This window comes from Symphalangus syndactylus, chromosome 20, assembly GCF_028878055.3.
Source record: "Symphalangus syndactylus isolate Jambi chromosome 20, NHGRI_mSymSyn1-v2.1_pri, whole genome shotgun sequence".
Classification (NCBI taxonomy): Eukaryota; Metazoa; Chordata; class Mammalia; order Primates; family Hylobatidae; genus Symphalangus; species Symphalangus syndactylus.
In genome coordinates, this window is record NC_072442.2 from 2,486,549 (window position 1) to 2,500,052 (window position 13,504).

Sequence of the window (13,504 nt, forward strand, 5' to 3'; positions counted from 1 at the left end):
TTCAACTCTGTTAGTTGAATGCACAGAACAGAAAGAAGTTTCATACAATGCTTCTGTGTAGTTTATATTTGAACATATTCTTTTTTCCACTATTACCCACTTAGCGCTATGAATGTCCAGTTGAATTTTCTACAGACAGAGTGTTTCAAAACTGCTCAATCAAAAGTATGGTTTAATTCTGTTAGCTGAATGCTCAGATCAGCAAGAAGTTTCACAGAATGCTTCTGTGTAGTTTATATTTGAATATATTCCTTTTTCCACTACTACGCTCTTAGCGCTCCAAATGTCCAGTTGCATTTTCTACAGAAAGAGTGTTCAGATCTGCTCAATCAAAAGTATGGTTTAACTCTGTTAGCTGAATGCACAGATCAGAAAGAAGTTTCACAGAATGATTCTGTGTAGTTTATATTTGGAGACATTCCTTTTTCCACTATTACCCTCTTAGCGCTCCGAATCTCCACTTGCATTTTCTACAGAAAGAGTGTTTCAGAACGGCTCAATCAAAACTAAAGTTCAACTCTTTTAGTTGAACAAACATAACAGAAAGAAGTTTCACACAATTCTTCTGTGTAGTTTTTATTTGTAGACATTCTTTTTCCCAATATAGGCCTCTTAGCGCTCAGAATGTCCAATTGCAGTTTCTACAGAAAGAGTGTTTCAGAACGGCTCAATCAAAAGTAAGGTTCAACTATGTTAGTTGAATGCACAGAACAGAAAGAAGTTTCATACAATGCTTCTGTGTAGTTTATATTTGAACATATTCTTTTTTCCACTATTACCCACTTAGCGCTACGAATGTCAAGTTGCATTTTCTACAGACAGAGTGTTTCAAAACTGCTCAATCAAAAGTATGGTTTAATTCTGTTAGCTGAATGCTCAGATCAGAAAGAAGTTTCACAGAATGCTTCTGTGTAGTTTATATTTGAATATATTCCTTTTTCCACTACTACTCTCTTAGCGCTCCAAATGTCCAGTTGCATTTTCTACAGAAAGAGTGTTCAGATCTGCTCAATCAAAAGTATGGTTTAACTCTGTTAGCTGAATGCACAGATCAGAAAGAAGTTTCACAGAGTGATTCTGTGTAGTTTATATTTGGAGACATTCCTTTTTCCACTATTACCCTCTTAGCGCTCCGAATCTCCACTTGCATTTTCTACAGAAAGAGTGTTTCAGAACGGCTCAATCAAAACTAAGGTTCAACTCTTTTAGTTGAACCAACAGAACAGAAAGAAGTTTCACAAAATTCTTCTGTGTAGTTTTTATTTGTAGACATTCTTTTTCCCAATATAGGCCTCTTAGCGCTCAGAATGTCCAATTGCAGTTTCTACAGAAAGAGTGTTTCAGAACGGCTCAATCAAAAGTAAGGTTCAACTCTGTTAGTTGAATGCACAGAACAGAAAGAAATTTCATACAATGCTTCTGTGTAGTTTATATTTGAACATATTCTTTTTTCCACTCTTACCCACTTAGGGCTACGAATGTCCAGTTGCATTTTCTACAGACAGAGTGTTTCAAAACTGCTCAATCAAAAGTATGGTTTAACTCTGTTAGCTGAATGCTCAGAACAGAAAGAAGTTTCACAGAATGCTTCTGTGTAGTTTATATTTGAATATATTCCTTTTTCCAGTACTACGCTCTTAGCGCTCCAAATGTCCAGTTGCATTTTCTACAGAAAGAGTGTTAAGATCTGCTCAATCAAAAGTATGGTTTAACTCTGTTAGCTGAATGCACAGATCAGAAAGAAGTTTCACCGAATGATTCTGGGTAGTTTATATTTGAAGACATTCCTTTTTCCACTATTACCCTCTTAGCGCTCCGAATCTCCACTTGCATTTTCTACAAAAAGAGTGTTTCATAACTGCTCAATCAAAAATATGTTTTATCTCTGTTAACTGAATTTACAGATCAGAAATAAGTTTCACAGAATGCATCTGTGTAGTTTTTATTTGAAGATATTCTTTTTCCCAATGTAGGCCTCTTAGCGCTTAGCATGTCCAATTGCAGTTTCTACAGAAAGAATGTTTCAGAACGGCTCAATCAAAAGTAAGGTTCAACTCTGTTAGTTGAATGCACAGAAAAGAAAGAATTTTCACAGAATGCTACTGTGTAGTTTATATTTGAATATATTCCTTTTTCCACTATTACCCTCTTAGCGCTCCGAATGTCCACTTGCATTTTCTACAGAAAGAGTGTTCAGAACTGCGCAATCAAAAGTATGGTTTAACTCTGTTAGCTTAATGAACATATCAGAAATAAGTTTCACACAATGCTTCTGTGTAGTTTTTATTTGAAGATATTATTTTTCCCAATAGAGTCCTCTTAGCGCTCAGAATGTCCAATTGCAGTTTCTACAGAAAGAGTGTTTCAGAAAGGCTCAATCAAAACTAAGGTTCAACTCTGTTAGTTGAATGCACAGAACAGAAAGAAATTTCATACAATGCTTCTGTGTAGTTTATATTTGAACATATTCTTTTTTCCACTATTACCCACTTGGCGCTACGAATGTCCAGTTGCATTTTCTACAGACAGCGTGTTTCAAAACTGCTCAATCAAAAGTATGGTTTAACTCTGTTAGCTGAATGCTCAGATCAGAAAGAAGTTTCACAGAATGCTTCTGTGTAGTTTATATTTGAATATATTCCTTTTTCCACTACTACTCTCTTAGCGCTCCAAATGTCCAGTTGCATTTTCTACAGAAAGAGTATTCAGATCTGCTCAATCAAAAGTATGGTTTAACCCTGTTAGCTGAATGCACAGATCAGAAAGAAGTTTCACAGAATGATTCTGTGTAGTTTATATTTGGAGACATTCCTTTTTCCACTATTACCCTCTTAGCGCTCCGAATCTCCACTTGCATTTTCTACAGAAAGAGTGTTTCAGAACGGCTCAATCAAAACTAAGGTTCAACTCTTTTAGTTGAACAAACAGAACAGAAAGAAGTTTCACACAATTCTTCTGTGTAGTTTTTATTTGTAGACATTCTTTTTCCCAATATAGGCATCTTAGCGCTCAGAATGTCCAATTGCAGTTTCTACAGAAAGAGTGTTTCAGAACGGCTCAATCAAAAGTAAGGTTCAACTCTGTTAGTTGAATGCACAGAACAGAAAGAAGTTTCATACAATGCTTCTGTGTAGTTTATATTTGAACATATTGTTTTTTCCACTATTACCCACTTAGCGCTATGAATGTCCAGTTGAATTTTCTACAGACAGAGTGTTTCAAAACTGCTCAATCAAAAGTATGGTTTAATTCTGTTAGCTGAATGCTCAGATCAGCAAGAAGTTTCACAGAATGCTTCTGTGTAGTTTATATTTGAATATATTCCTTTTTCCACTACTACGCTCTTAGCGCTCCAAATGTCCAGTTGCATTTTCTACAGAAAGAGTGTTCAGATCTGCTCAATCATAAGTATGGTTTAACTCTGTTAGCTGAATGCACAGATCAGAAAGATGTTTCACAGAATGATTCTGTGTAGTTTATATTTGGAGACATTCCTTTTTCCACTATTACCCTCTTAGCGCTCCGAATCTCCACTTGCATTTTCTACAGAAAGAGTGTTTCAGAACGGCTCAATCAAAACTAAAGTTCAACTCTTTTAGTTGAACAAACATAACAGAAAGAAGTTTCACACAATTCTTCTGTGTAGTTTTTATTTGTAGACATTCTTTTTCCCAATATAGGCCTCTTAGCGCTCAGAATGTCCAATTGCAGTTTCTACAGAAAGAGTGTTTCAGAACGGCTCAATCAAAAGTAAGGTTCAACTCTGTTAGTTGAATGCACAGAACAGAAAGAAGTTTCATACAATGCTTCTGTGTAGTTTATATTTGAACATATTCTTTTTTCCACTATTACCCACTTAGCGCTACGAATGTCCAGTTGCATTTTCTACAGACAGAGTGTTTCAAAACTGCTCAATCAAAAGTATGGTTTAACTCTGTTAGCTGAATGCTCAGATCAGAAAGAAGTTTCACAGAATGCTTCTGTGTAGTTTATATTTGAATATATTCCTTTTTCCACTACTACGCTCTTAGCGCTCCAAATGTCCAGTTGCATTTTCTACACAAAGAGTGTTCAGATCTGCTCAATCAAAAGTATGGTTTAACTCTGTTAGCTGAATGCACAGATCAGAAAGAAGTTTCCCCGAATGATTCTGTGTAGTTTATATTTGAAGACATTCCTTTTTCCACTATTACCCACTTAGCGCTCCGAATCTCCACTTGCATTTTCTACAAAAAGAGTGTTTCATAACTGCTCAATCAAAAATATGTTTTATCTCTGATAACTGAATTTACAGATCAGAAATAAGTTTCACAGAATGCATCTGTGTAGTTTTTATTTGAAGATATTCTTTTTCCCAATGTAGGCCTCTTAGCGCTTAGCATGTCCAATTGCAGTTTCTACAGAAAGAGTGTTTCACAACGGCTCAATTAAAAGTAAGGTTCAACTCTGTTAGTTGAATGCACTGAACAGAAAGAATTTTCACAGAATGCTACTGTGTAGTTTATATTTGAATATATTACTTTTTCCACTATTACCCTCTTAGCGCTCCGAATGTCCACTTGCATTTTCTACAGAAAGAGTGTTCAGAACTGCGCAATCAAAAGTATGGTTTAACTCTGTTAGCTTAATGAACATATCAGAAATAAGTTTCACACAATTCTTCTGTGTAGTTTTTATTTGAAGATATTATTTTTCCCAATAGAGGCCTCTTAGCGCTCAGAATGTCCAATTGCAGTTTGTACAGAAAGAGTGTTTCAGAAAGGCTCAATCAAAAGTAAGGTTCAACTCTGTTAGTTGAATGCACAGAACAGAAAGAAGTTTCATACAATGGTTCTGTGTAGTTTATATTTGAACATATTCGTTTTCCACTATTACCCACTTAGCGCTACGAATGTCCAGTTGCATTTTCTACAGACAGAGTGTTTCAAAACTGCTCAATCAAAAGTATGGTTTAATTCTGTTAGCTGAATGCTCAGATCAGAAAGAAGTTTCACAGAATGCTTCTGTGTAGTTTATATTTGAATATATTCCTTTTTCCACTACTACTCTCTTAGCGCTCCAAATGTCCAGTTGCATTTTCTACAGAAAGAGTGTTCAGATCTGCTCAATCAAAAGTATGGTTTAACTCTGTTAGCTGAATGCACAGATCAGAAAGAAGTTTCACAGAGTGATTCTGTGTAGTTTATATTTGGAGACATTCCTTTTTCCACTATTACCCTCTTAGCGCTCCGAATCTCCACTTGCATTTTCTACAGAAAGAGTGTTTCAGAACGGCTCAATCAAAACTAAGGTTCAACTCTTTTAGTTGAACAAACAGAACAGAAAGAAGTTTCACAAAATTCTTCTGCGTAGTTTTTATTTGTAGACATTCTTTTTCCCAATATAGGCCTCTTAGCGCTCAGAATGTCCAATTGCAGTTTCTACAGAAAGAGTGTTTCAGAACGGCTCAATCAAAAGTAAGGTTCAACTCTGTTAGTTGAATGCACAGAACAGAAAGAAATTTCATACAATGCTTCTGTGTAGTTTATATTTGAACATATTCTTTTTTCCACTATTACCCACTTAGGGCTACGAATGTCCAGTTGCATTTTCTACAGACAGAGTGTTTCAAAACTGCTCAATCAAAAGTATGGTTTAACTCTGTTAGCTGAATGCTCAGATCAGAAAGAAGTTTCACAGAATGCTTCTGTGTAGTTTATATTTGAATATATTCCTTTTTCCAGTACTACGCTCTTAGCGCTCCAAATGTCCAGTTGCATTTTCTACAGAAAGAGTGTTAAGATCTGCTCAATCAAAAGTATGGTTTAACTCTGTTAGCTGAATGCACAGATCAGAAAGAAGTTTCACCGAATGATTCTGTGTAGTTTATAATTGAAGACATTCCTTTTTCCACTATTACCCTCTTAGCGCTCCGAATCTCCACTTGCATTTTCTACAAAAAGAGTGTTTCATAGCTGCTCAATCAAAAATATGTTTTATCTCTGTTAACTGAATTTACAGATCAGAAATAAGTTTCACAGAATGCATCTGTGTAGTTTTTATTTGAAGATATTCTTTTTCCCAATGTAGGCCTCTTAGCGCTTAGCATGTCCAATTGCAGTTTCTACAGAAAGAATGTTTCAGAACGGCTCAATCAAAAGTAAGGTTCAACTCTGTTAGTTGAATGCACAGAACAGAAAGAATTTTCACAGAATGCTACTGTGTAGTTTATATTTGAATATATTCCTTTTTCCACTATTACCCTCTTAGCGCTCCGAATGTCCACTTGCATTTTCTACAGAAAGAGTGTTCAGAACTGCGCAATCAAAAGTATGGTTTAACTCTGTTAGCTTAATGAACATATCAGAAATAAGTTTCACACAATGCTTCTGTGTAGTTTTTATTTGAAGATATTATTTTTCCCAATATAGGCCTCTTAGCACTCAGAATGTCCAATTGCAGTTTCTACAGAAAGAGTGTTTCAGAAAGGCTCAATCAAAACTAAGGTTCAACTCTGTTAGTTGAATGCACAGAACAGAAAGAAATTTCATACAATGCTTCTGTGTAGTTTATATTTGAACATATTCTTTTTTCCACTATTACCCACTTGGCGCTACGAATGTCCAGTTGCATTTTCTACAGACAGCGTGTTTCAAAACTGCTCAATCAAAAGTATGGTTTAACTCTGTTAGCTGAATGCTCAGATCAGAAAGAAGTTTCACAGAATGCTTCTGTGTAGTTTATATTTGAATATATTCCTTTTTCCACTACTACGCTCTTAGCGCTCCAAATGTCCTTTTGCATTTTCTACACAAAGAGTGTTCAGATCTGCTCAATCAAAAGTATGTTTTAACTCTGTTAGCTGAATGCACAGATCAGAAAGATGTTTCACCAAATGATTCTGTGTAGTTTATATTTGAAGACATTCCTTTTTCCACTATTACCCCCTTAGCGCTCCGAATCTCCACTTGCATTTTCTACAAAAAGAGTGTTTCATAACTGCTCAATCAAAAATATGTTTTATCTCTGTTAACTGAATTTACAGATCAGAAATAAGTTTCACAGAATGCATCTGTGTAGTTTTTATTTGAAGATTTTCTTTTTCCCAATGTAGGCCTCTTAGCGCTTAGCATGTCCAATTGCAGTTTCTACAGAAAGAGTGTTTCACAACGGCTCAATTAAAAGTAAGGTTCAACCCTGTTAGTTGAATGCACAGAACAGAAAGTATTTTCACAGAATGCTACTGTGTAGTTTATATTTGAATACATTCCTTTTTCCACTATTACCCTCTTAGCGCTCCGAATGTCCACTTGCATTTTCTACAGAAAGAGTGTTCAGAACTGCGCAATCAAAAGTATGGTTTAACTCTGTTAGCTTAATGAACATATCAGAAATAAGTTTCACACAATGCTTCTGTGTAGTTTTTATTTGAAGATATTATTTTTCCCAATAGAGGCCTCTTAGCGCTCAGAATGTCCAATTGCAGTTTCTACAGAAAGAGTGTTTCAGAAAGGCTCAATCAAATGTAAGGTTCAACTCTGTTAGTTGAATGCACAGAACAGAAAGAATTTTCATACAATGCTTCTGTGTAGTTTATATTTGAACATATTCTTTTTTCCACTATTACCCACTTAGCGCTACGAATGTCCAGTTGCATTTTCTACAGACAGAGTGTTTCAAAACTGCTCAATCAAAAGTATGGTTTAACTCTGTTAGCTGAATGCTCAGATCAGAAAGAAGTTTCACAGAATGCTTCTGTGTAGTTTATATTTGAATATATTCTTTTTTCCACTACTACTCTCTTAGCGCTCCAAATGTCCAGTTGCATTTTCTACAGAAAGAGTATTCAGATCTGCTCAATCAAAAGTATGGTTTAACTCTGTTAGCTGAATGCACAGATCAGAAAGAAGTTTCACAGAATGATTCTGTGTAGTTTATATTTGGAGACATTCCTTTTTCCACTATTACCCTCTTAGCGCTCCGAATCTCCACTTGCATTTTCTACAGAAAGAGTGTTTCAGAACGGATCAATCAAAACTAAGGTTCAACTCTTTTAGTTGAACCAACAGAACAGAAAGAAGTTTCACAGAATTCTACTGTGTAGTTTTTATTTGTAGACATTCTTTTTCCCAATATAGGCCTCTTAGCGCTCAGAATGTCCAATTGCAGTTTCTACAGAAAGAGTGTTTCAGAACGGCTCAATCAAAAGTAAGGTTCAACTCTGTTAGTTGAATGCACAGAACAGAGAGAAGTTTCATACAATGCTTCTGTGTAGTTTATATTTGAACATATTCTTTTTTCCACTATTACCCACTTAGCGCTATGAATGTCCAGTTGCATTTTCTACAGACAGAGTGTTTCAAAACTTCTCAATCAAAAGTATGGTTTAACCCTGTTAGCTCAATGCTCAGATCAGCAAGAAGTTTCACAGAATGCTTCTGTGTAGTTCATATTTGAATATATTCCTTTTTCCACTACTACGCTCTTAGCGCTCGAAATGTCCAGTTGCATTTTCTACAGAAAGAGTGTTCAGATCTGCTCAATCAAAAGTATGGTTTAACCCTGTTAGCTGAATGCACAGATCAGAAAGAAGTTTCACAGAATGATTCTGTGTAGTTTATATTTGGAGACATTCCTTTTTCCACTAGTACCCTCTTAGCGCTCCGAATCTCCACTTGCATTTTCTACAGAAAGACTGTTTCAGAACGGCTCAATCAAAACTAAAGTTCAACTCTTTTAGTTGAACAAACAGAACAGAAAGAAGTTTCACACAATTCTTCTGTGTAGTTTTTATTTGTAGACATTCTTTTTCCCAATATAGGCCTCTTAGCGCTCAGAATGTCCAATTGCAGTTTCTACAGAAAGAGTGTTTCAGAACGGCTCAATCAAAAGTAAGGTTCAACTCTGTTAGTTGAATGCACAGAACAGAAAGAAGTTTCATACAATTCTTCTGTGTAGTTTATATTTGAACATATTCTTTTTTCCACTATTACCCACTTAGCGCTACGAATGTCCAGTTGCATTTTCTACAGACAGAGTGTTTCAAAACTGCTCAATCAAAAGTATGGTTTAACTCTGTTAGCTGAATGCTCAGATCAGAAAGAAGTTTCACAGAATGCTTCTGTGTAGTTTATATTTGAATATATTCCTTTTTCCACTACTACGCTCTTAGCGCTCCAAATGTCCAGTTGCATTTTCTACACAAAGAGTGTTCAGATCTGCTCAATCAAAAGTATGGTTTAACTCTGTTAGCTGAATGCACAGATCAGAAAGAAGTTTCACCGAATGATTCTGTGTAGTTTATATTTGAAGACATTCCCTTTTCCACTATTACCCACTTAGCGCTCCGAATCTCCACTTGCATTTTCTACAAAAAGAGTGTTTCATAACTGCTCAATCAAAAATATGTTTTATCTCTGTTAACTTAATTTACAGATCAGAAATAAGTTTCACAGAATGCATCTGTGTAGTTTTTATTTGAAGATATTCTTTTTCCCAATGTAGGCCTCTTAGCGCTTAGCATGTCCAATTGCAGTTTCTACAGAAAGAGTGTTTCAGAACGGCTCAATTAAAAGTAAGGTTCAACTCTGTTAGTTGAATGCACAGAACAGAAAGAATTTTCACAGAATGCTAATGTGTAGTTTATATTTGAATATATTCCTTTTTCCACTATTACCCTCTTAGCGCTCCGAATGTCCACTTGCATTTTCTACAGAAAGAGTGTTCAGAACTGCGCAATCAAAAGTATGGTTTAACTCTGTTAGCTTAATGAACATATCAGAAATAAGTTTCACACAATGCTTCTGTGTAGTTTTTATTTGAAGATATTATTTTTCCCAATAGAGGCCTCTTAGCGCTCAGAATGTCCAATTGCAGTTTCTACAGAAAGAGTGTTTCAGAAAGGCTCAATCAAATGTAAGGTTCAACTCTGTTAGTTGAATGCACAGAACAGAAAGAAGTTTCATACAATGCTTCTGTGTAGTTTATATTTGAACATATTCTTTTTTCCACTGTTACCCACTTAGCGCTACGAATGTCCAGTTGCTTTTTCTACAGACAGAGTGTTTCAAAACTGCTCAATCAAAAGTATGGTTTAACTCTGTTAGCTGAATGCTCAGATCAGAAAGAAGTTTCACAGAATGCTTCTGTGTAGTTTATATTTGAATATATTCCTTTTTCCACTACTACTCTCTTAGCGCTCCAAATGTCCAGTTGCATTTTCTACAGAAAGAGTGTTCAGATCTGCTCAATCAAAAGTATGGTTTAACTCTGTTAGCTGAATGCACAGATCAGAAAGAAGTTTCACAGAATGATTCTGTGTAGTTTATATTTGGAGACATTCCTTTTTCCACTATTACCCTCTTAGCGCTCCGAATCTCCACTTGCATTTCCTACAGAAAGAGTGTTTCAGAACGGCTCAATCAAAACTAAGGTTCAACTCTTTTAGTTGAACAAACAGAACAGAAAGAAGTTTCACACAATTCTTCTGTGTAGTTTTTATTTGTAGACATTCTTTTTCCCAATATAGGCCTCTTAGCGCTCAGAATGTCCAATTGCAGTTTCTACAGAAAGAGAGTTTCAGAACGGCTCAATCAAAAGTAAGGTTCAACTCTGTTAGTTGAATGCACAGAACCGAAAGGTGTTTCATACAATGCTTCTGTGTAGTTTATATTTGAACATATTATTTTTTCCACTATTACCCACTTAGCGCTACGAATGTCCATTTGCATTTTCTACAGACAGAGTGTTTCAAAACTGCTCAATCAAAAGTATGGTTTATCTCTGTTAGCTGAATGCTCAGATCAGAAAGAAGTTTCACAGAATGCTTCTGTGTAGTTTATATTTGAATATATTCCTTTTTCCACTACTACTTTCTTAGCGCTCCAAATGTCCAGTTGCATTTTCTACAGAAAGATTGTTCAGATCTGCTCAATCAAAAGTATGGTTTAACTCTGTTAGCTGAATGCACAGATCAGAAAAAAGTTTCACAGAATGATTCTGTGTAGTTTATATTTGGAGACATTCCTTTTTCCCCTATTACCCTCTTAGCGCTCCGAATCTCCACTTGCATTTTCTACAGAAAGAGTGTTTCAGAACGGCTCAATCAAAACTAAAGTTCAACTCTTTTAGTTGAACAAACATAACAGAAAGAAGTTTCACACAATTCTTCTGTGTAGTTTTTATTTGTAGACATTCTTTTTCCCAATATAGGCCTCTTAGCGCTCAGAATGTCCAATTGCAGTTTCTACAGAAAGAGTGTTTCAGAACGGCTCAATCAAAAGTAAGGTTCAACTCTGTTAGTTGAATGCACAGAACAGAAAGAAGTTTCATACAATGCTTCTGTGTAGTTTATATTTGAACATATTCTTTTTTCCACTATTACCCACTTAGCGCTACGAATGTCCAGTTGCATTTTCTACAGACAGAGTGTTTCAAAACTGCTCAATCAAAAGTATGGTTTAACTCTGTTAGCTGAATGCTCAGATCAGAAAGAAGTTTCACAGAATGCTTCTGTGTAGTTTATATTTGAATATATTCCTTTTTCCACTACTACGCTCCTAGCGCTCCAAATGTCCAGTTGCATTTTCTACACAAAGAGTGTTCAGATCTGCTCAATCAAAAGTATGGTTTAACTCTGTTAGCTGAATGCACAGATCAGAAAGAAGTTTCCCCGAATGATTCTGTGTAGTTTATATTTGAAGACATTCCTTTTTCCACTATTACCCCCTTAGCGCTCCGAATCTCCACTTGCATTTTCTACAAAAAGAGTGTTTCATAACTGCTCAATCAAAAATATGTTTTATCTCTGATAACTGAATTTACAGATCAGAAATAAGTTTCACAGAATGCATCTGTGTAGTTTTTATTTGAAGATATTCTTTTTCCCAATGTAGGCCTCTTAGCGCTTAGCATGTCCAATTGCAGTTTCTACAGAAAGAGTGTTTCACAACGGCTCAATTAAAAGTAAGGTTCAACTCTGTTAGTTGAATGCACTGAACAGAAAGAATTTTCACAGAATGCCACTGTGTAGTTTATATTTGAATATATTACTTTTTCCACTATTACCCTCTTAGCGCTCCGAATGTCCACTTGCATTTTCTACAGAAAGAGTGTTCAGAACTGCGCAATCAAAAGTATGGTTTAACTCTGTTAGCTTAATGAACATATCAGAAATAAGTTTCACACAATTCTTCTGTGTAGTTTTTATTTGAAGATATTATTTTTCCCAATAGAGGCCTCTTAGCGCTCAGAATGTCCAATTGCAGTTTCTACAGAAAGAGTGTTTCAGAAAGGCTCAATCAAAAGTAAGGTTCAACTCTGTTAGTTGAATGCACAGAACAGAAAGAAGTTTCATACAATGGTTCTGTGTAGTTTATATTTGAACATATTCGTTTTCCACTATTACCCACTTAGCGCTACGAATGTCCAGTTGCATTTTCTACAGACAGAGTGTTTCAAAACTGCTCAATCAAAAGTATGGTTTAATTCTGTTAGCTGAATGCTCAGATCAGAAAGAAGTTTCACAGAATGCTTCTGTGTAGTTTATATTTGAATATATTCCTTTTTCCACTACTACTCTCTTAGCGCTCCAAATGTCCAGTTGCATTTTCTACAGAAAGAGTGTTCAGATCTGCTCAATCAAAAGTATGGTTTAACTCTGTTAGCTGAATGCACAGATCAGAAAGAAGTTTCACAGAGTGATTCTGTGTAGTTTATATTTGGAGACATTCCTTTTTCCACTATTACCCTCTTAGCGCTCCGAATCTCCACTTGCATTTTCTACAGAAAGAGTGTTTCAGAACGGCTCAATCAAAACTAAGGTTCAACTCTTTTAGTTGAACAAACAGAACAGAAAGAAGTTTCACAAAATTCTTCTGCGTAGTTTTTATTTGTAGACATTCTTTTTCCCAATATAGGCCTCTTAGCGCTCAGAATGTCCAATTGCAGTTTCTACAGAAAGAGTGTTTCAGAACGGCTCAATCAAAAGTAAGGTTCAACTCTGTTAGTTGAATGCACAGAACAGAAAGAAATTTCATACAATGCTTCTGTGTAGTTTATATTTGAACATATTCTTTTTTCCACTATTACCCACTTAGGGCTACGAATGTCCAGTTGCATTTTCTACAGACAGAGTGTTTCAAAACTGCTCAATCAAAAGTATGGTTTAACTCTGTTAGCTGAATGCTCAGATCAGAAAGAAGTTTCACAGAATGCTTCTGTGTAGTTTATATTTGAATATATTCCTTTTTCCAGTACTACGCTCTTAGCGCTCCAAATGTCCAGTTGCATTTTCTACAGAAAGAGTGTTAAGATCTGCTCAATCAAAAGTATGGTTTAACTCTGTTAGCTGAATGCACAGATCAGAAAGAAGTTTCACCGAATGATTCTGTGTAGTTTATAATTGAAGACATTCCTTTTTCCACTATTACCCTCTTAGCGCTCCGAATCTCCACTTGCATTTTCTACAAAAAGAGTGTTTCATAACTGCTCAATCAAAAATATGTTTTATCTCTGTTAACTGAAT